The 22,148-nt window shown below is 36.0% G+C and overlaps 1 protein-coding gene and 1 long non-coding RNA gene across 2 annotated transcripts in view; one reads left to right on the forward strand and one right to left on the reverse strand.

Moving 5' to 3' along the window:
* Positions 1–22,148, reverse strand: part of DCC (DCC netrin 1 receptor) — a 1,166,696-nt gene that overhangs the window by 224,410 nt on the left and 920,138 nt on the right. The gene's annotated exons all lie outside the window — the stretch shown is intronic.
* Positions 1–22,148, forward strand: part of LOC309610486 — a 38,475-nt gene that overhangs the window by 3,402 nt on the left and 12,925 nt on the right. The window contains exon 2 of the long non-coding RNA XR_014233983.1: positions 1–22,148. This exon is cut by the window's right edge and continues 12,925 nt beyond it. This is a non-coding gene — a long non-coding RNA (uncharacterized lncRNA).

A 22,148-nucleotide genomic window follows, 5' to 3' on the forward strand; every position in this document is an offset into this window, starting at 1 on the left:
GTTTTTGTTATAAGCCTAATTGGTACTATTTAACTTAAAAAAATATATACATGAATAATACTTTGATGAAATTTTACATTCATTTTTTAAAAATAAACACACAGAGTTGTTCTTTTGAGAACAACTGAGAAATAAATGACTGTCAGAAAGAGGCTGAACACAATGTCAAGGAATGGACTTCTTCTGAGCTCTTAGCCCACAACCCAAGGCCACTTTGACATTGTTTCAATTATGTGGGTGTAGCAGAGGCAGAGCAGTGTTCTCCAGGGAGACGGGGTTTTGAGACCCTTCTTCCAGATCTGCTACAAATTAGCTAGCTCTCTACAAATGACTAAATTTCTGTAAAAGGATTTAAGAAATCATCTAAAGGCACAGTTATTTGCTCAGCGTTTAAAAAAATTTCAAAGAATGTGCCAACTCTAGTCAGTTCTCATCATTTGCAGTAGTTATATTCTGTAAAGGCACTGCAAACACTGAATTTGGGAATATTGTAATATTGTTCCTAGGGAAAATACAGGTTTAGGTTCTTGTGAGACTTTGGTCACAACATTTTTGTCAACTCATCAATACATCACCTTGTTTTATACATGTTCCTGTTTAAAGGCACCTTACTTAATATCATCGTTTATTCATTAACATTGAACTCATGGCCAACTGTACTATAATGCATGTCTGAATGGACTTTATTTAATATATGTATTTCTCCTTAAGGTACATCACGGTTTTTTTGCACTTAGGAACACGAGACAACACTTGAGCTCTACACTTGGGGACCATTTTAGACAGCAAAATCGCCAACAGAAAGCAAAGAAAAGGGGGGGGGGCAAAAAAATGTGGTATTTTGGGCATTTATTTGACCACAAAAGGGACACTTGGTTACAATATGAGAACTGAAACAAGAAAACAGAGCATCTCCTTGTTCAGCCTCAGCTGGGAACATGTGTTCCTGGAGACTCAAAGTTTTCACTGTTCCACATGTGCACAAGTCTGCAAATGACTGTAAAGATACTGTGGGTATTGATTTTGGGATACAAATAAATTTTAGCAGGTAGGTGAATTTGCACATATAGACTCTACAAATAGTAAGGATCAAATATAATTATATAATAAACATAGTTTAATAATTTTAAAGGAACTTAGCTAAATAAAATTAATCTGATTATTTAAGTTGTTAGAATATACTTGAAAGAGTATGGCACTACTGAGATCATTTACTTCACCCCCATTGCCCTTTAAATGTGAGAAGCTAAGTACCACTCTTATTAATACTTGTTAATGCTTTTTTTTGCATTTACTCTAGACCTGGAAATGGTCTAGGCACCGCACATATCTATGTGAGCTATGATTTTATCCTCACAGTGACCCAGTGAGTTAAGTCTGTCTTTATGCCCTCTGTACAATCATGTCAATGGGGACATAGAATGGTTAAGTAACTTGAAACCATGTGGCAGTAAGTGATAGAGGCAGGACATGAACTGAGATAATTCCAGTTTGAAGCTGGCATTCTTTACTATTTAATGTTGCCTCTCATGGGAGTTCCAAAGGCTGAGAGTCTAATTCATTCAGTTATTTTTCATTCAAAATATATTAACTATATCTCTGCTGTGTTGCAAGCACTGTCTTTGGGACTATGGAAACACTCAAATGAATCATGATAGTACATTCATTCTGGCTGAGGAAACAGAGACATAAACTCATAATGAAAACAAACTGCTAAATGCTAGAATAGATAATCCCAGAAAATACAATGGAAATATAATAGAGGGAGAGATTAATTCTGTGTCATGTGGTCAAAAAAGACTTGACAAGGAGCCCATCCTTCAAGTGTGAATAGGACTTCAAGGAGGGGATAGATAAGATATTTAAGACAGAGTAAATATCAAGAGCAAGTTCAAGGTGTCATGACAGTGTAGAGCCTCTTTAAGTAAAGGTCAAGTAATTGCTACAGTGGCTACAGTAAATGGGACACGTAGGACAACGTAATGCAAAGGCAGATGGAAAAAAAAATCAGTATTTTTAGGCCATGCTAAGGAAACATATGGTTAGATCAATGTGCTCATTTAAGAAAGACAAACTAATGAATAAAATAACAATACATTGTACTCGGCACCCAAAGAATGCACAGGCTTAAATACGCATGCACCCACACGCACGCACACATACATACACCTCATCTCCCCCCTCCACACATGCACATACATGCACATGCGTGGATGTGTTCTTTGCTCTTAAGTGTTTAGACACTAGTAAAGAAAACCAGATTGAATGACTACCTTATATTTATACTCCACTACACATCTTATTTTTAGTTTTCAATGCTTCAAGATAGTCATGGCCGATATTTTCACCATTTTACAATTTTATAAAGGAGGTAATTGAGGCACAGAGTTAAATGAATAGGCAGAAGTCACCTTGTATCATCACAGGGCGATTATCAGACTACTGAGTCAAAGGTCCTTTTTATTATTTCATACTAAAATAAATAATCATAGAGCAACTACTTGGAAATTCTGTTCACCTAAATTCTCCTATCAAAATATTCTTAAAACTGAATTTAAGTAATTAGTTTTTAATACATCCAATAGGCCTTCCCATTAGTAGCCCTTGGCAAATCAAGAAGGGTCATTTTCTAAGGACTACGAGCTTGTTTTTTTAAAGACAAATTTAAATTTAAACAGAAAATTTAAAGAAAAATGAAGGTCTTAGACCAAGAGGCAAAACCTTATGAGTTAATGCTTTGCTATAACTTTGCTGAGTGACCTCTCATGTCTTATAAATGACCTCAATCTCAATGCACATATTGAAAATGGGAGAATAATTGTGCTTAGTACGTCTACCAAATGATTGTAAATCACTTGATAAGCCTGGAGATTTTAATTATATTAATGATGACATGAACAATACTTAGTTTTTGACAGATAATAATTTTTCTTTATCATATTTGAGGACTTCCAGTGATTGCATAAATTATTCCCACATGACCAATACCAATATCAATGCCTGGCAGCAATTAATGAATAGAATCAGGTATATGCTCTGCATGCCTGGAGGTGAACCCCTCAATGGTTATTATTCACCTTTGGAAGTAATTTCATCATTTTTATTCATCTTCATATGTGGGTAGCAGCTAAGTTTATTAGCATCTTTTATGCTTTCTGATTGATTTCAAGCAATCAGAAGCAGATTGCAAAGATCAAATAGATTCTGTGCAGGTTCTTCTGCAGATGATATGGCAGGATGTCCCAAATTATATTGTACTTTGAAATTAAATGAAAGTGTTCAGTAACTTTTTCTTATTCCGTGGTATAATGTATCTTATTTTCTCTATGAGACTTGTACTGTCAGTGCTCAGTGGCTCAGATTTTATTGCCCATCCCCTCACCAAGCCACCTAAAGCTGTCACAACCTAGTCTTCATGGGCAAGCCTGGTAATGATTTTTATTAAAAATACTTAACACGTGTCCTTGACTTTTGAAAAATCAATTCTAGTAGCTGTGACTTGACTTTTGGCCCTTTTATTACTTGAGAGTGAGAAAGTAATCCTTTTCCAGTGTTGCAGTGTTTTATCTTGAATCAAGGATTAATTTCATTTTTTTTTCAGATTTGGCAAAAAAGAACTGCAAAACTTAACTTCTCCAAATCCCTCCATCCCCTCTTTGGTTACCACAAAAATGAATTTGTTTAAAAATAAGCATGGTGGAGAGCAGTTAGGTTTATTGAGAAAGGATCTCGTTGGCCATTATTTCCTAACTGTTTGAGATAACCCTATCCAATTTGGTGACGTGGTATTATCCTTCTCATGGGCTACATTAATCCACTCCTTAATTCTTCCTTCGCTCTAGATGTGCATACACAGTAACTAAGAAAACAGAAAAAAACATTGATAAGCTCACTACCACACCCTCTTTTTTTTTCAGAAGCCACATTTCATAAACTTCTGTTTTCAGTTCCACATATCACATTGCACACTTACATCTTGCCTTATTCTCTCTGGGGTGAATTGCAGGGGAAGACCAGCCCCTCTTAAAACATTCAGTTACCGTAGTAGAGAGTCTTTTTTTTTTTTCCCCCAATTGAGTATTTATTGAGGATCTGCTTAGTGGGTCAACAACAAAAAGACACATTGTAAACCAAAGTTAATACAAGATTTCAGTCATCAAATGCCTATTTCATGAAGAACACTGTACAAGGGTGGGTATACAATGATGGATAAGACAAATTGACAGTTCTTGAGGATCCCAGTCTGATGAAGATTGGACAAGGAGTCTGGCCTCAAGGTGGGCCTGGCTAAGAGCAGAGATGGATCAAGAGCTCTATTTCTTGGAAATGGGTGTGATACACCAAGGATGATGAAAAGGCTACAAAGCAAGAATTTCTGCTGAGACTTTGAAAGGTCTAAGTGACAAGTTTGGAATAAGGCCTTAATCACCAGGATACAGTCTAGATTTGAGCTGATAATGAATACCTTTTAGAGTTTTGAGAAGAGGAGTCATATTGATTGAGGACATATATTTTGACACCATACAATCACTAAGCAGCTGATAATGCATTATAATTTTTGAGAGTAAAGTACCATTACTCTTGTTTTACATAAGAGATTAAGAAGCCTGCCTAAGGTCTTATAACTAAGCGTGACAAAGCCAGGATTTGAACTCCGTTCTATATTAAGTCCAAACCCAGAGCTTTTGAGCATTATATTGGACTGCCTTCAGCAAAGCTGTGGTCTCAGAATCTCCTGGCAGTCCACCATCTACCTTTTATAATAGATTTAATGCCCTGGGAGAGCCTTTTTTTTTTTCCCCCAGCGGTTTTATCCAGATAGCATTCCCATAGAAGGGAATTGGAGGGCACCATTTGAAAGAAGATCGTTGCAGCAAATAAGAATACCTTGGTTGAAACACAGCAGAAATCTAAGGATCTTGACACTTAACTGAAAGTCAGTTTTAGACTCTGCCCATTATTTCTCTTCTGTATGTATGGGAACTTGTTGAATCTCATGTGAACTTCCTTGAAGAATGAAATACGCTTTCAGTACTCATGAGGCTCTACAGATTTTATTAAAAAGAGCCCATCAGCACTTCTGAAAAACCTGTTTTCATTGTGTCCCCCACGCATCCCCTTATTTACATTCCCCCTGCCACTGCCCTAATTCAGAACATAATTCACCATCACCCAGAATACAGCCATAGCTAAGTAATTGATCCTCATGCCTCCAGTGTCACACTGCTCACACCCATGTCAGTCATCTTCCTTACCAGTGAAGGAGCCACAAAAGCTCTCTGAGCCCAAGTTTTCTCATATGCATTATGAACTAATAACAGGGCCAACCTCAAAGGCTCGTGGTGCAGATTAAGAAAGTCAGTGTGAACACGCTTAGAAGTTCCATCAGAGTGCTGGTGCACAATAATCATGCAGTAAATTGTAAATATCAATACTTTAAGGGAGGAAAGAGGAAAAGAAAACGAGATGGCAAGAGAGCAAGAGATTAAGAGATAAAGAAGCAGAGAATAAAGAAAGGCAAAAGGAAACAAGGATAGGAAGGAGAATCAAGAAATACCATGTACAGTAACAATGCTTAGAATGTGGACTACTTATTTGTGTGCTGACTCAACAATTTTTCTTCTGGAAATCAAAAGGGGCACTGAGAGGGATAAATTACCTAGCAACACTTTTTAAACTCCTTTTCTTCCATGAATATGTATTGAGAAATTTACTCTGTAAAATATTAGTCAAATTTCTTGTTGTAGCCAATAGAACCTTTAGGTGTGGGTGGTAGAGACCTTGGAAAAGGGTGGAGACTAAAGGAAGGCAGAAAAGTGAAGAGAAGCAATATCTATTTTTGGAGGTAGACTTGACAGCACTTGGTGATTTATTGACTGTCAAGTGTAAAGGAGGAAAAGTCATCAAGAATGACTCCTAGGTTTCTGTCATAAGCAACTTGGTAGATGATAATGCATTTACTGTGATAAGGTTGTTTGAAAAATAATCTACTTTCAAAAAGAGTTCACTGGACCTGCTGGTAGCATCAATAATGACAATTCACAGAGGATGTAGAAACAAAGGCTATCCATATTGATAATATTCTAGATAATACTGCAAAAGGCATTTTTCTAATTTTATCGTTTAGAGTAAATCACATCTTAATAATATCAAAATTATATAATAACATTTAATATTTAACCTTCGATATGTATCCAAATACTTGGTGAATATTTCAATCGATGCTGAAAATGTCTAATTGAGTTTCAAACTGGAATAGAAATTAATTAATAAAACAGTATTTTAAGCTCTATTATGTACATAATTGTGTGAACAATTTCCACAAAAAGTTTTGCTTTTTTTTGTAAACCTATATACTTGATGGCTCTAACCAAGTATGGATTTGATAAAATGTCAATAAGGTATTATAAAGGTGTATAAATTTTTTTTCCTGCAGTTATATACTATTCTTACAGATCTGACATGTTTTTACTTTATTATCATAAAAACTCCATCTCTTGTGATAAGCAAAGTTAGAAATTTGGGTAGCATACTATAATTGACATTCTTGAGTTCATGTAGGCAACTGTTATCCAAAATGACCTAAAGCCATGTAAGAAAATACTTTGTGTGACACATTTCCAGAGTGAAGTCTGCCAGTACCACATAAAGTTTAATATCTGTGCAATAATAAAAGTATGGTTATATACAAATTGAGTAACACTTGATTTTAAATAAAATTTTATGAACATGTCTTAAATTCAGGCAAGAACATTGCTTTGTTTTATTGAAAAAGGAAAGCTAACCTGTTGTGATCTTATATAATGACTCTGAAATAATACAAACATTTTTTCATCAATAGGTTTATTTAGTTGTAAAATAGTCTACCCTTTATCTCTGCTCTGGTGGCTCCTACTCCTCACAGCTAGTGCCAGTGGGACTGCTATCTTGAAATTAAGCTCTACTTGAACTACTTTGGAAAATTCCTGTCCCTGATTATGTAATATGCTAAGCCACATTGGGACAAATTTCTCAGGTTGCTCAACTTCAAATAAAATACTGCAAATTCACTTTGATTTGGGTCCCAGTTTTAGTAACCAGGTTTCTCTGGTAGGGATGTTGCCATGCTTTTTTGTGAATGTTCCTTTGCCTTGTTAATCTGCTTGGTTCATCCAAGACCTCCAAGGCATCCTAGACTGTGTCCTCCAGTAGATAGTGTCTCCTTTGTGAATTTGTCAGAGGTTGGCAGACTTTCCTGACAATATTTACTTGCCTCTCTGAATCTAGGCATGTTATCTGCTTTCATACTCTCAACTGCCCAAACCCACTGGCCTTGTGATTCACCACCTGAAGTGCGTCATCAGCCCTTTCTGACACCACCCATCAGGGACAACTGTCATCTACCTTTCTGTTTCTCTGGATACTGTGACCATTCTTCCTGAAGGAACATCCCTAATCACCTTACTTACTCCTGTTTAGGGACACAACCCTCCTGACAATGGCCCTTAATGCCATACCCATTCATCCCACAGATCTGTCTTCTTCAGGGGTATATAATGGGCACATTCACAAACTATAAGAAAGGTCATCTGGAAAATGCTCCATTTAGTATAAGTTCCATTTTTGTATTTCTTAGCTAAGGTAATCTGGGCTATATTTAAATTGATGCTGGGAAACTGACATGCCACCACTTTACTCCTTTCATCAAATTCTGAGAGCTCAACTTTCACAAGCCCAAGGAAAAAAGGGGAAGCTTATGACTTACTTAACCTACTTCATTTTAGAAGCACAGGGGCCTTGAACCAGTAAATTAAGGTCAAATATGTTTCCAAATCTTCACTGTGAGATCCTCAATCCATCACTGTCTAAGAAGACAAAGGGTAGCCCATGTATACTGACAATGTAGCAGTCTGGTAGGCTAGTATGTTGCATACTTGCAAAGTAACTTTTAAAAAATATTTCTTCAGTTATTTAAATAGGAGGCTTAGAGTTCTATTAGAAGAGTGGACAATAGCTTACGGTGGTCTGGAGAGTGTTTTTGAGAGGTGTGGCTAGTTCAACACTGGTCCCAAACTTGCATGCCCATTCTGTACAATAAACACTGGTCATCTCTTTAAGACTTGACTCCAAATGTTAAATAAAGCTCAAATATCAGGCACAGGTACATGGAACTATACTGGGATCTCCTTAATTCTTACAGCTAGTGCTTAGAAAATCTTATTTGATGTTCTGTCTAGCATGCAGTTTTGAATTGCTGTTTGGAGAAAGAGAGAATAGTGTTCTGCAAATAAAAGATATTCAAGAAATATAACAAGATGGATGACAGGAAGTATCCTGTTCCACCCTCAGCTTTTCACTAATTTGCTAAGGGACATTAGGAGTTGTTACCTAACTGCACCAATTGACATAAGAGGGCCTTCCCTATCTACCACCTAGTTGTTGAGAGGTGATCAATGAGAAAGGGCTTAGAAACTTGAAAACACTGCAAAATTCAAAGTTTTACTCTTATTTAAAATTTTTAAGTTTATAATTATACTTATTACTAGCAATAGTAGTGGTAGAATGTACACCTGTTTTGAATTACACAAAAGGGCATTGAAAACTGAGCAAATTTTCAAAGAACTGAGTCATCAGGTCACTTTGGACAAACATGATTAGGTATTGAAGACCTAAAAACAAACAAATGAATGAATGGTCCTCAATGAGTCTGAGTTATCTCCAAAAGCACTTCAACTGATCACAGCAACTAGATTACATTTCCCTGGGAAACAACTTTCTTTGCCACTTGAAAACCATTCAGTGGTGAAGAGGTGATTGCTTTATGTTGATTTTATCATATTCTGATGAGTGGCCCACAGAAACAGTGCTTTCTCCATTATTACCAAACCCTTGTTGGAGTTGATTCTCAGGCATGTAACTATGTATGGTCTCAATTACTGAAAGCAAAATAAAGAAAAATCAATCGTTCCTGTAGGCCAACTAAATAAAATTAACCAAATACTCCTAAACCAACCAACAAATCACCCACAAATGTAAAATAGAGTCCAGCCTAAAGAAAAACGAAGAGAAAAAAGAGAGGTAGAATTACTGTGTACCTAGCATCTTCTTTTTGTGAACTCCTGAATTTAAAATAGCATTTTTTTCATGTTATAATTTGCTATGTATACCCTAGTAGCCAGGCCTGTTCTCTTTTAGGTCCTAGAAACTGGGAATGTAATTTCTAGGCAGTATGCACATTTCCACAAAATTCCATTACAATAAAGCAATTTGATTGTTCCCTAGAGTTCATGATAAAGCGATCTTATGAGTAATACATTTCAAAATTTGTCAGTATCAATAGTCTTTATTCTCCAGTCTTAAGTCATTCCCTGGAAGTGAGCTGGATGTTTAGGGAGGCTCATTAACTCTTTCATATCGCTAAATTCTTTCTCACACTATTCATGTCTACTCAATAAAGCTACTAAAAGCAATAAAATAGCCTTGATGCAGGAACTAGAGTTCTGAAAACCAGAACACAAATACATCAGGGGAGTTATGTGTAAAATTATACCCTTGAAAGGTACAAGAAAATAGACCAATATATAACTTAAGGCAGAAAATACAGTGCTCACTTATTTCCCATTCTTTTTTTTTTGTTTTTGAATATAGAAACCAGGATACTATTTGAGCAGTAAGTTGAATGGGGTAACTTCAGGAAAATTGATTTCATCAGATATTTAAGCACCCTGAGCCAAAGAGATAAGAGTTTAAGTACTGATTTGAGCCTTATGAAAATTCTTTCACGTATGAGATAAAATGCATTTATCAAGAATGACCAGTTGGAATTCAGGGTATTGCAATAATGCACTCATGCTAAAATGATCTTGATATACTAACTTGGTCTGGAAATAATGAAACTTAGTTTAAATGTTGTACATTGCTCAATAAAAGAATAAAAACCATAATTTTTACAACGTCATGATTTTTAGAGTAATAAAACCAGAACCTCTAAAATTATTGTCGCAAAAACAATTTCCATCTAATGTATGATGGAAGAAATATGATTGCAAATCAGTCTCACCCTGTATAGAACAAGCCTTTTTTGCTTTTACACATATCAAAGTTTAGACATGTCCAATATTTAGGGATAAACAGTTGAGTCTATATTAAATAAGGAAATAAAACCTTAGTATGAAACATTTTTTTAAAATGCAGACGCAGCTATTTAACAGAGGCATATCTTCAAGCACACTGTCAAATTAGGCCCTAAGTAATTAATCTCTGAAACCAGCAGGCTTTCAATCTCAGAGCAGCCATCTCAAAGACATGACTTACCATATAATTACATGGGACATTACAATGTACTTATGAGGTCATTTGTTACAATGTACAGTAATTACAGAGTACTTACATAGCTATTTATGTCTCATAAAATTAAGTGAGACTAAATATTTTAATTGTGTTGGAGAAATAAGGGAAAATATTTGAGTTCCACATGTCAGGTGAGATTATAGGTCAGATTCACGTAACTCATATTAACAGCTGGTTGTCTCCAGAATCACAGGTGTTCTGTGGTGCTTTCTTATTGGAAATGAAGGTTTGAGAAATATTCCTTCCAAGGATGAAGTAAGTGGAACTGTTCTCAATTGTAGTCTTCAGGTAATACCAGAAGACAGGTCAATAATATAATTTGCTATTTACAGTTTACACCCAAACCATTAATGTCCAGGTGTCAATAGAGTTGCCAGACTAAAAACAATGAGATACACAATGTTTTCATAAATGACAAACCACACCACTAGATAGAATAATAGCAGTCCTTATGTTTTTCACTTCTGCTACTTTCGATAAATAATAGCATTTGCTTGGATTTTCAGATCCCTTCTTCTCAAATACACAGCCTAAACCATTCTCACTTTTTAAAAGAGAGAACTCTTTGAGTTAAGATTTCCAAGTTGTGTTTTTTCCAAGTTTCTTTTCCTTATCTCATTCTGTACTTGAAAATTCTTAGGTAGCCTAACGGGTGAATTATGGCAGCAGAAAGAAGAGGTTTCTGTGCTTGTTACATCTGAAACATCACTGAGATATGAATAATGAGGAGATCTGATTTAAAAAATTAAAATTAAAAATCTTTTTGGATTGTTAATGATCTATTTTCTTTGGATTAATGCCTAAAGTCAATCTTACTATTATTTACATACATTACTATATCAATTTATTCATTAAACATCCTGATTGCCTGCTGTGTTCCAGGCCTGGTGCACAAGGGCATATTCGTCTAAAACATTTTCCTTGAAGAGCATGGTCCTTTCCAGAGATAGATTCTATGATGATGTTGATAGATTGGCCTTACTAAATCTACTAAGTTAAACAGACATACCATACTATGGTCTCTTTTTCAGAAAATAAATTCTGGCTTTATATTCAGGGTTTATGCCTTAAAATTAGAATGATCATTATTTGATGGATCATGAAATCATCTTACCCAGACTTTGCTTACTCTTGCTAAGCTGCCTCCCATTCACGTGATTCAATGATTGGAAACTACGAGATAATGTTTTGTTATGATGGTTCAGACAGAATTCTCCTTTCTATGCTTTAGATTGTTTTGAGAATTTCAACAATCATTTTTCCAAAGGAATAAATGTGAACTCTTTTTTGTCATGCAGATATTCTAACCACCAAATTGCTATAAATATGTGAGCTAATTAATTACTGTAAAGGCTGATCAGCAGGTTGACAGTGATATCGACCGCAGCCTCCTGACAAAACAGGGATTCTATCAGTGTTTAATGACTGCTACACTCCTATATAATGGTCCCCAAATTTGCCAAATTCGGATACTCAGGACCCACAGAACAATCTGCAGAATGTTTCCTGTTAATATGCAAATAAATCAATTAAAATTCATTGACTCATTCAACAGCCAGTCAGGTCAATTCTGATCCACTGTACCAATTTTATTTATACATGAAGAAAGTGCAGGTCCATTTTCCACTAAAGTTCAGAGAAGCTACTCAGAGTTGTTGAGAACATAGTCTCAATAACTCATTCCAATTTAAGACCAGTAAGAGGTAGTTTACTTTTGAAAGAAATTATGGGTAACTGTCAATACTTCAATCAGTATTTCAATTAGATATGCAATCGTTATGTGTATAATTGATTAACAATTAACAGCACCTGTAGCTGGCTATAATTTTAATTACTCATTACATTATGGCTGATTAGTTAAAATGATGTCTGCATGAGTACTACTGGATTATAAAGAAAATGATAAAACAATTCCAGAATAATTAGTCTATTAGAATTGGGATTAAGGCAAATTCAATAAAATATTTCTAAAAATTTTTTATTTTAAACAATGTTAATGGATTTTCCTTAAGTTATACAACATGGAGAGAAGCTGACCAATGATCATTTCAATGTAATTAGTCTGCCATTTTCCTGGAAGATGAGGAAGTAGTTCAGAATAAGCCATTGTCCATCAGAACAATAGGCATGAGAAAGGAGATCCTAGGTAACAATAGAGCCCCATTTCTAATCTGCTTTATAAATATGCATGTTTTAGAAATGGAAAGGATTTTTGATCTTTTATCACAAATATGATAGTCTGGTAAATAGTCATTTACATAAGAGATATTAAGTTGCCTTTTTAGGCACAATGTGAACCTGAATAATGGTTTCAAATACAGTTTTGTAAAAGAGAGAAAATTAGTTTTTAACTACAATACCTTAAAACTAGGCCATAGTAGCAAAACATTCTGGTGTGCAAACTAGTATGTGTTTTCATTTAGGTTTTCCAAGACGAGTTTGTAGTAAATTAGGTACTAGTATTAGAACCAATAATTCTTCCAAATTAAAAAATATATATTCTGCACAGTTTCATATATTACAACATATTTTTTTGAGGATTTAGGACCTCACACAATTGATTGAGGCATGAGATAAAGTAACTTTTTTACAATGATTTTTGGTATAAATGAAATATTGTACAAATGACTGATATTTACTTCTGTTTGAAACTCTTCATTATAAAAATATTCAAACAAATACATATTTAGACTAGTATAAGACACCACTTCACAATCACCAAGATAGCTATGATCAAAAGACAATAACAACACTGTGAGGATGTGGAGGAATTAGAACCCTCATACACTGCTGGGAAGAATGTAAACTGGTGCAGCTGCTTCGAAAAATAGTCTATCAATTCCTCAAAAGACTAAAAATAGAATTAAATATGAACCAGCGATTTCTTCCTAGGTATTCTCAAATAGAACTGAACACATATATTCACACAAAAACTTATATACAAATGTTCATAACAGCATTATTCATAATAGTGAAAAACAGTGGAAACAACTCAAATGCCCACCATCTGATGAACGGATAAATAAAATGTGGCATGTGCATACAATGGAATATTATTTGGCCATGAAAAGAAATGAAGTATGGATACATGCTATAGCGTGGATGAATATTGAAAATATTATGCTAATTGAAAGAAGTCACTCTCGAAAGATGACACAGTGTATAGTTCCATTTATGCAAAATATGCAGAAAAGGGAAACTGTAGAGACAGAAAGCAGACTAGAGATTTTTTTTGGCTGATGCAGGGACAGTGTAAGAGGAAAATGAGGGGTAACTGCTAAAGTATACAGATTTTTTTAAGGGGAGATAAAATAATAAAATTAATTGTGGTGATGGCTTCAACTTTATTTTATTTTATCTTTTTAATTTTTTAATTTTATTTTATTAATTTTTTTAAAAAGCACATCCTTATTAGTCATCAATTTTATACACAACGGTGTATACATGTCAATTCCAATCACCCAATTCATCACACCACCATCCCCACCCCACTGTGGCTTTCCCCCTTGGTGTCCATATGTTTGTTCTCTACATCTGTGTCTCAACTTCTGCCCTGCAAACCGGTTCTTCTGTACGATTTTTTTAGGTTCCACATACATGCATTAATATACGATATTTGTTTTTCTCTTTCTGACTTACTTCACTCTGTATGACAGTCTCTAGTTCCGTCCATGTCTCAACAAATGACCCAATTGCGTTCCTTTTTATGGCTGAGTAATATTCCATTGTATATATGTGCTACGTCTTCTTTATCCATTCATCTGTCGATGGGCATTTAGGTTGCTTCTATGACCTGGCTATTGTAAATAGTGCTGCAATGAACACTGGGGTGCATGTGTCTATCTGAATTATGGTTTTCTCTAGGTATATGACCAGAAGTGGGATTGCTGGATCAAATGGTAACTCTATTTTTAGTTTTTTAAGGAACCTCCATACTGTTCTCCAGAGTGGCTGTATCAATTTACATTCCCACCAACAGTGCAGGAGGGTTCCCTTTTCTCCACATCCTCTCCAGCATTTGCTTTTTGTAGATTTTCTGATGATGCCCATTCTAACTGGTGTGAGGTGATACCTCATTGTAGTTTTGATTTGCATTTCTCTAATAATTAGCGATGTTGAGCATCTTTTCATGTGCTTCTTGGCCATCTGTATGTCTTCTTTGCAGAAATGTCTATTTAAGTCTTCTGCCCATTTTTGGATTGGGTTGTTTGTTTCTTTAATATTGAGCAAAATGAGCTGTTTATATATTTTGGAGATTAATCCTTTGTCCATTGATTTGTCTGCAAATATTTTCTCCCATTCTGAGGGTTGTCTTTTCATCTTGTTTATGGTTTCCTTTGCTGTGCAAAAGCTTTGAAGTTTCATTAGGTCACATTTGTTTATTTTTGTTTTTATTTCCATTACTCTAGGAGGTGGATCAAAAAAGATCTTGCTGTGATTAATGTCAAAGAGTGTTCTTCCGATGTTTTCCTCTAAGAGTTTTACAGTGTCCAGCCTCACATTTAGGTGTTGAATCCATTTTGAGTTTATTTTTGTGTATGGTGTTAGGGAGTGTTCTAATTTCATTCTTTAACATGTAGCTGTCCAGTTTTTCCAGCACCACTTATTGAAGAGACTGTCTTTTCTCCATTGTATATCTTTGCCTCCTTTGTCATAGATTAGTTGACCATAGGTGCATGGGTTTATCTCTGGGCTTTCTATCTTGTTCCATTGATCTATGTTTCTGTTTTTGTGCCAGTACCATATTGTCTTGATTACTGTAGCTTTGTAGTATAGTCTGAAGTCAGGGAGTCTGATTCCTCCAGCTCCGTTTTTTTTCCTCAAGACTGCTTTGGCTATTTGGGGTCTTTTGTGTCACCATACAAATTTTAAGATTTTTTGTTCTAGTTCCGTAAAAAATGCCATTGGTAATTTGATAGGGATTGCATTGAATCTGTAGATTGCTTTGGGTAGTAGAGTCATTTTCACAATATTGATTCTTCCAATCCAAGAACACAGTGTATCTCTCCATCTGTTGGTATCATCTTTAATTTCTTTCATCAGTGTCTTATAGTTTTCTGCATACAGGTCTTTTGCCTCCCTAGGTAGGTTTATTCCTAGATATTTTATTCTTTTTGTTGCAATGGTAAATGGGAGTGATTCCTTAATTTCTCATTCAGAGTTTTCATCATTAGTGTATAGGAATGCAAGAGATTTCTGTTCATTAATTTTGTATCCTGCTACTTTACCAAATTCATTGATTAGCTCTAGTAGTTTTCTGGTGGCATTTTTAGGATTCTCTTTGTATAGTATCATATCATCTGCAAACAGTGACAGTTTTACTTCTGCTTTTCCAATTTTTATTCCATTTATTTCTTTTTCTTCTCTGATTGCTGTGGATAGGACTTCCAAAACTATGTTGAATAATAGTGATGAGAGTGGACTTCCTTGTCTTGTTCCTGATTTTAGAGGAAATGCTTCCAGGTTTTCACCATTGAGAATGATGTTTGCTGTGGGTTTGTCGTATATGGCCTTTATTATGTTGAGGTAGTTCCCTCTATGCCCACTTTCTGGAGAGTTCTTATCATAAATGGGTGTTGAATTTTGTCAAAAGCTTTTTCTGCATCTATTGAGATAATCATATGGTTTTTATTCTTCAATTTGTTAATATGGTGTATTACATTGATTTATTTGCATATATTGAAGAATCCTTGCATCCCTGGGATAAATCCCACTTGATCGTGGTGTATGATCCTTTTAATGTGTTGTTGGATTCTGTTTGCTAGTATTTTGTTGAGGATTTTTGCATCTATATTCTTCAGTGATATTGGTCTGTAATTTTCTTTTTTTGTAGTATCGTTGTCTGGTTTTGGTATCAGGGTGATGGTGGCCTCATAGAATGAGTTTGGGAGTGTTCCTTCCTCTGTAATTTTCTGGAATTGTTTGAGAAGGATGAGTGTTAGCTCTTCTCTAAATGTTTGATAGAATTCACCTGTGAAGCCATCTGGTCCTGGACTTTTGTTTGTTGGAAGATTTTTTTTTTTTATTAATTAATTTATTTTTATTTATTTATTTTTGGTTGTGTTGGGTCTTCGTTTCTGTGCGAGGGCTATCTCTAGTTGCGGCAAGTGGGGGCCACTCTTCATCGCGGTATGCGTGCCTCTCACTATCGCGACCTCTCTTGTTGCGGAGCACAGGCTCCAGACACGCAGGCTCAGTAGTTGTGGCTCACGGGCCCAGTTGCTCCGTGGCATGTGGGATCTTCCCAGACCAGGGCTCGAACTCGTGTCCCCTGCATTAGCAGGCAGATTCTCAACCACTGCGCCACCAGGGAAGCCCTGTTGGAAGATTTTTAATCACAGTTTCAATTTCATTGCTTGTGATTGGTCTGTTCATATTTTCTGTTTCTTCCTGGTTCAGTCTTGGAAGGTTATACCTTTCTAAGAATTTGTCCATTTCTTCCAGATTTTCCAACTTATTGGCATAGAGTTTCTTGTAGTAGTCTCTTAGGATGCTTTGTGTTTCTGCGGTGTCTGTTGTAACTTCTCCATTTTCATTTCTAATTTTATTGATTTGAGTCCTCTCCCTCTTTTTCTTGATCTGTCTGCCTAATGGTTTATCAATTTTGTTTATCTTCTTAAAGAACCAGCTTTTAGTTTTATTGATCTTTGCTATTGTTTTCTTTGTTTCTATTTCATTTATTTCTGCTCTGATCTTCATGATGTCTTTCCTTCTGTTAACTTTGGGTTTTGTTTGTTCTTCTTTCTCTGGTTCCTTTAGGTGTAAGTTTAGATTGTTTCTTTGAGATTTTTCTTGTTTCTTGAGGTAGGCTTGTATAGCTATAAACTTCCCTCTTAGAACTGCTTTTGCTGCATCCCATAGGTTTTGGATCATCGTGTTTTCATTGTCATTTGTCTCTAGGTATTTTTTGATTTCCTCTTTGATTTCTTCAGTGATATCTTGGTTATTTAGTAACGTATTGTTTAGCCTCCATGTGTTTGTGTTTCTTTACGTTTTTTTCCTTGTAATTGATTTCTAATCTCATAGCATTGTGGTCAGAAAAGATGATTGATATGATTTCAATTTTCTTAAATTTACTGAGGCTTGATTTGTGACCCAAGATGTGATGTATCCTGGAGAATGTTCCCTGCACACTCAAGAACAAAGTGTAATCTGCTGTTTTTGGATGGAATGTCCTATAAATATCACTTAAATCTATCTGGTCTATTGTGTCATTTAAAGTTTCTGTTTCTTTATTTTCATTTTGGATGATCTGTCCTTTGGTGCAAGTGAGGTGTTAAAGTCCCTCACTATTTTGTGTTACTGTCAATTTCCTCTTTTATAGGTGTTAGAAGTTGCCTTATGTATTGAGGTGCCCCTATGTTGGGTGCATATATATTTATAATTGTTATATCTTCTTCTTGGATTGATCCCTTGATTATTAGGTAGTGTCCTTCCTTGTCTCTTGTAACATTCTTTATTTTAAAGTCCAGTTTATCTGATATGAGTATTGCTACTCCAGCTTTCTTTTGATTTCTCTTTGCATGGAATATCTTTTTCCATCCCCTCACTTTCAGTCTGTATGTGTCCCTATGTCTGAAGTGGGTCTCTTTTAGACAGCATATATATGGGTCTTGTTTTTGTATCCATTCAGCAAGCCTGTGTCTTTTGGTTGGAGCATTTAATCCATTCGCGTTTAAGGTAATTATCGATATGTATGTTCCTATGACCATTTTCTTAATTGTTTGGGGTTTGTTTTTGTAGGTCCTTTTCTGCTCTTGTCTTTCCCACTTAGAGAAGTCCCTTTAGCATTTGTTGTAGAGCTGCTTTGGTGGTGCTGAATTCTCTTAGCTTTTGCTTGTCTGTAAATCTTTTGATTTCTCCATTGAATCTGAATGTGATCCTTGCTGGGTAGAGTAATCTTGGTTGTAGGTTCTTTGTTTTCATCACCTTAAATATTTTATGCCACTCCCTTCTGGCTTGGAGAGTTTCTGCTAAGAAATCAGCTGTTAACCTTATGGGAGTTCCCTTGAATATTATTTGTCATTTTTCCCTTGCTGCTTTCAATAATTTTTCTTTGTCTTTAATTTTTGCCAATTTGATTACTATGTGTCCTTGGGTTTATCCTGCATGCAACTTGCTGTGCTTCCTGGACTTGGGTGGCTATTTCCTTTCCCATGTTAGGGAAGTTTTCGACTATAATCTCTTCAAATATTTTCTAGGGTCCTTTCTCTCTCTCTTCTCCTTCTGGGACCCCTATAATGTGAATGTTGTTGTGTTTAATGTTGTCCCAGAGGTCTCTTAGGCTGTCTTCATTTCTTTTCATTCTTTTTTCTTTATCCTGTTCCGCAGCAGTGAATTCCACCATTCTGCCTTCCAGGTCACTTATCTGTTCTTCTGCCTCAGTTATTCTGCTATAGATTCCTTGTAGTGTATTTTTCAGGTCAGTTATTGTATTGTTCATCTCTGTTTCTTTGTTCTTTAATTCTTCTAGATCTTTGTTAAACATTTCTTGCATCTTCTCCATTTTTGCCTCTATTCTTTTTCTAAGCTTCTGGATCATCTTCACTATCATTATTCTGAATTCCTTTTCTGGAAGGTTGCCTATCTCCACCTCATTTAGTTGTTTTTTTAGGGTTTTATCTTGTTCCTTCATCTGGTACATAGCCCTCTGCCTTTTCATCTTGTCTATCTTTCTGTGAATGTGGTTTTTGTTCCACAGGCTGCAGGACTGTAGTTCTTCTTGCTTCTGCTGTCTGCTCTCTGGTGGATGAGGCTATGTGAGAGTCTTGTGTAAGTTTCCTGATGGGAGGGACTGGTGGTGCGTAGAGCTGGCTGTTGCTCTGGTGGGCAGAGCTCAGTAAAACTTTAATCTGCTTGCCTGCTGATGAGTGGGGCTGGGTTCCCTCCCTGTTGGTTGTTTGGCCCGAGGCAACCCAACAGTGGAGTATACCTGGGCTCTTTGGTGGGGTTAATGACAGACTCTGGGAGGTCTCATGCCAAGGACTACTTCCCAGAACTTCTGCGGCCAGTGTCCTTGTCCCCACGGTGAGCCACAGCCACCCCCCGCCTCTGCAGGAGACCCTCCAACACTAGCAGGTAGGTCTGGTTCATTCTCCCCTGGGGTCACTGCTCCTTCCCCTGGGTCCCGATGCGCACACTACTTTGTGTGTGCCCTCCAAGAGTGGAGTCTCTGTTTCCCCCAGTCCTGTCAAAGTCCTGCAATCAAATCCCACTAGGCTTCAAGGTCTGATGCTCTAGGAATTCCTCTTCCGGTTGCTGGACCCCCAGATTGGGAAACGTGACGTGGGGCTCAGAACCTTCACTCCAGTGGGTGGACTTCTGTGGTATAAGTGTTCTCCAGTCTGTGAGTCACCCACCCAGCAGTTATGGGATTTCATTTTACTGTGATTATGCCCGTCCTACCATCTCATTGTGGCTTCTCCTTTGTTTTTGTATGTGGGTTATCTTTTTTGGTGAGTTCCAGTGTCTTCCTGTCGATGACTGTCCAGCAGCTAGTAGTGATTCTGGTGGCTGGCTTCAACTTTATATGGGTGAATTGTGTGGTATGTGAATTATATCTCAATAAAGATATTACAAAAAGAACAACTGCACCACACGCAAAAAAATTAGAATAGGGTAATGAACCCAACGTGCCCATCACCTGACTTCAATTTTTCAGTTCATTTCCACTCATTATATATATATACACATATCTACTAAACCCTCTGGGATTTTATTTAAAGAAATTCTATATATGTTTGTAAAGTGGAGAAATATGCCTACATGTGTGGCTCTTGCTATAAGTGGGAAGTACATTCTGCAGGGACCTGAATACAATCTATTTTTATCCCCCCATCACCGGCACCGTGTCCTGTCCATATCATACTCAAGAATGTTTGCAGATCACAGAAGGAAAGGAAACAGTGGAGCAGTTCACTCCCACTCCATTGCTTCAGGTTCTTCCTTTGAGGGCATTTAGAAGGTAATGTACAATTAGGGGCCAAAGCATCTGCAAAGAGCTCAGTTGTAAATGGGAGCTCTAATCAAGACTGTGAGAAAATTCAGGGAGGCTCCATTCTAACTCCTTTTTAAAATTTGTGTATAACAGAACTAGAAGGTAAAACGTGGTTCCAGGCTACGTAGGATTTTTGGGGGGAGGGGGTGGGGGTCAGGAAAGAGGGATATAGAGTAAAGGTCAGTGAACTACTATATACAAACGAATGGTGTGAAGTTTACAAAACGTGTCAGAAAAATATTTTCTATGCTTATTTATTTGCTTAAGGCCAAGAAAATAAAACGAGAATATATGTAAGGTTTTCATGGGTTACATTCTTCTTCTAATGGTGTTTACCATAGTTCTAAGTTTCCATTCATTTGTTTGATTGTTTGATTAATGTCTTTTGAGTTCCTAAGAACTTAAGCTGATAAACTCTCCTGCTGTTTCTTACCACAGGGTCCCCAGTGCCAACAGCAATGTCTAAAACTTATAATATTTTCAATTAATAGTTGTTGAGATGAAATTGAAACTAAAAACAAAAGAAAACAATAGATCAATAAAACTAAGAGCTGGTTCTTTAAAAAACTAAACAAAATTGATAGACCTTTAGCCAGACTCATCAAGGAAAAAGAGAGTGGGCCCTAATGAATAAATCAGAAATGAAAGAGGAAAAGAGGAAAAGTTTATCTGACACCCACAGAAGTACAAAAGATCATAAGAGATTATTATGAACAATTATACACCAATAAATTGGTCAACCTAGAAGAAACAGATTAATTCCTAGAAATGTACAATCTCCCAAGACTAAATCAGGAAGAAATAAAAAAAATATGAACAGACCAATGACCAGTAATGAAACTGAATCAGTAATTTAAAAAACTGTCAACAAACAAAAATCTAAGACTAGATGGCTTTACCAGTTAATTCTACCAAACATTTAGAGAAAAGGCAACATCTATCCTTCTTGAGCCATTCAAAAAAAATGTAAGAGGAAGGAATGCTTCTCAACTCCTTCTATGAGTCCAGCATCACCCTGATACCAAAACCAAAGATACCATACACAAAAAAGAAAATTACAGGCCAATATCACTGATGAACATAGATGCAAAAATACTCAACAAAATATTACCAAGCCAAATTCAACAATACATTGACAGGATTATACACTATGATCAAGTGGGATTTATCACAGGGATGTAAGGATGGTTCAATGTCTGAAAAGTCAATCAATGTGATATACCACATTAACAAATTGAAGAATAAAACTCACATGGTCATCTCAATAGATGCAGAAAAAACTTTTGACAAAATTCAATACCCATTTATGATAAAACTCTCAACAGAGTGGGTTTAGAGGGAATATGCCTCAATACAATAAAGGCCATACATGTCAAACTCACAGCCAACATCACAATCAATGGTGAAAAGCTGAAAGCATTTCCTCTAATATCAGGAATAAAAGAAGGATGCCCACTCTCACCACTTTTATTAAACATAGTACTGGAAGTCTTAACCACAGCAACTGGATAAGAAAAAGAAAAAAAAGAATCCAAATTGGTAAAGGAAGAAGTAAAACTGTCACTGTTTGCAGGTAATATGATACTATATTATAGGAAACCCTAAAGACACCACCAAAAAAACTAATGAATTCAGTAAAGCAGGATACAAAGTAAATACTAAGAAATATGTTGCATTTCTATATGTTAACAACAGAAAGAGAAATTAAGAAATCAGTCCCATTTGCAATTACATTAAAAAGAATAAAATATCTAACAATAAATCTAACCAAGGAGGTAAAAGATTTGCAATCATAAAACTATAGTACACTGATAAAAGAAAT

Source organism: Balaenoptera borealis (assembly GCF_965194805.1).
Source record: "Balaenoptera borealis genome assembly, chromosome: 14".
In the NCBI taxonomy this organism is placed as follows: domain Eukaryota; kingdom Metazoa; phylum Chordata; class Mammalia; order Artiodactyla; family Balaenopteridae; genus Balaenoptera; species Balaenoptera borealis.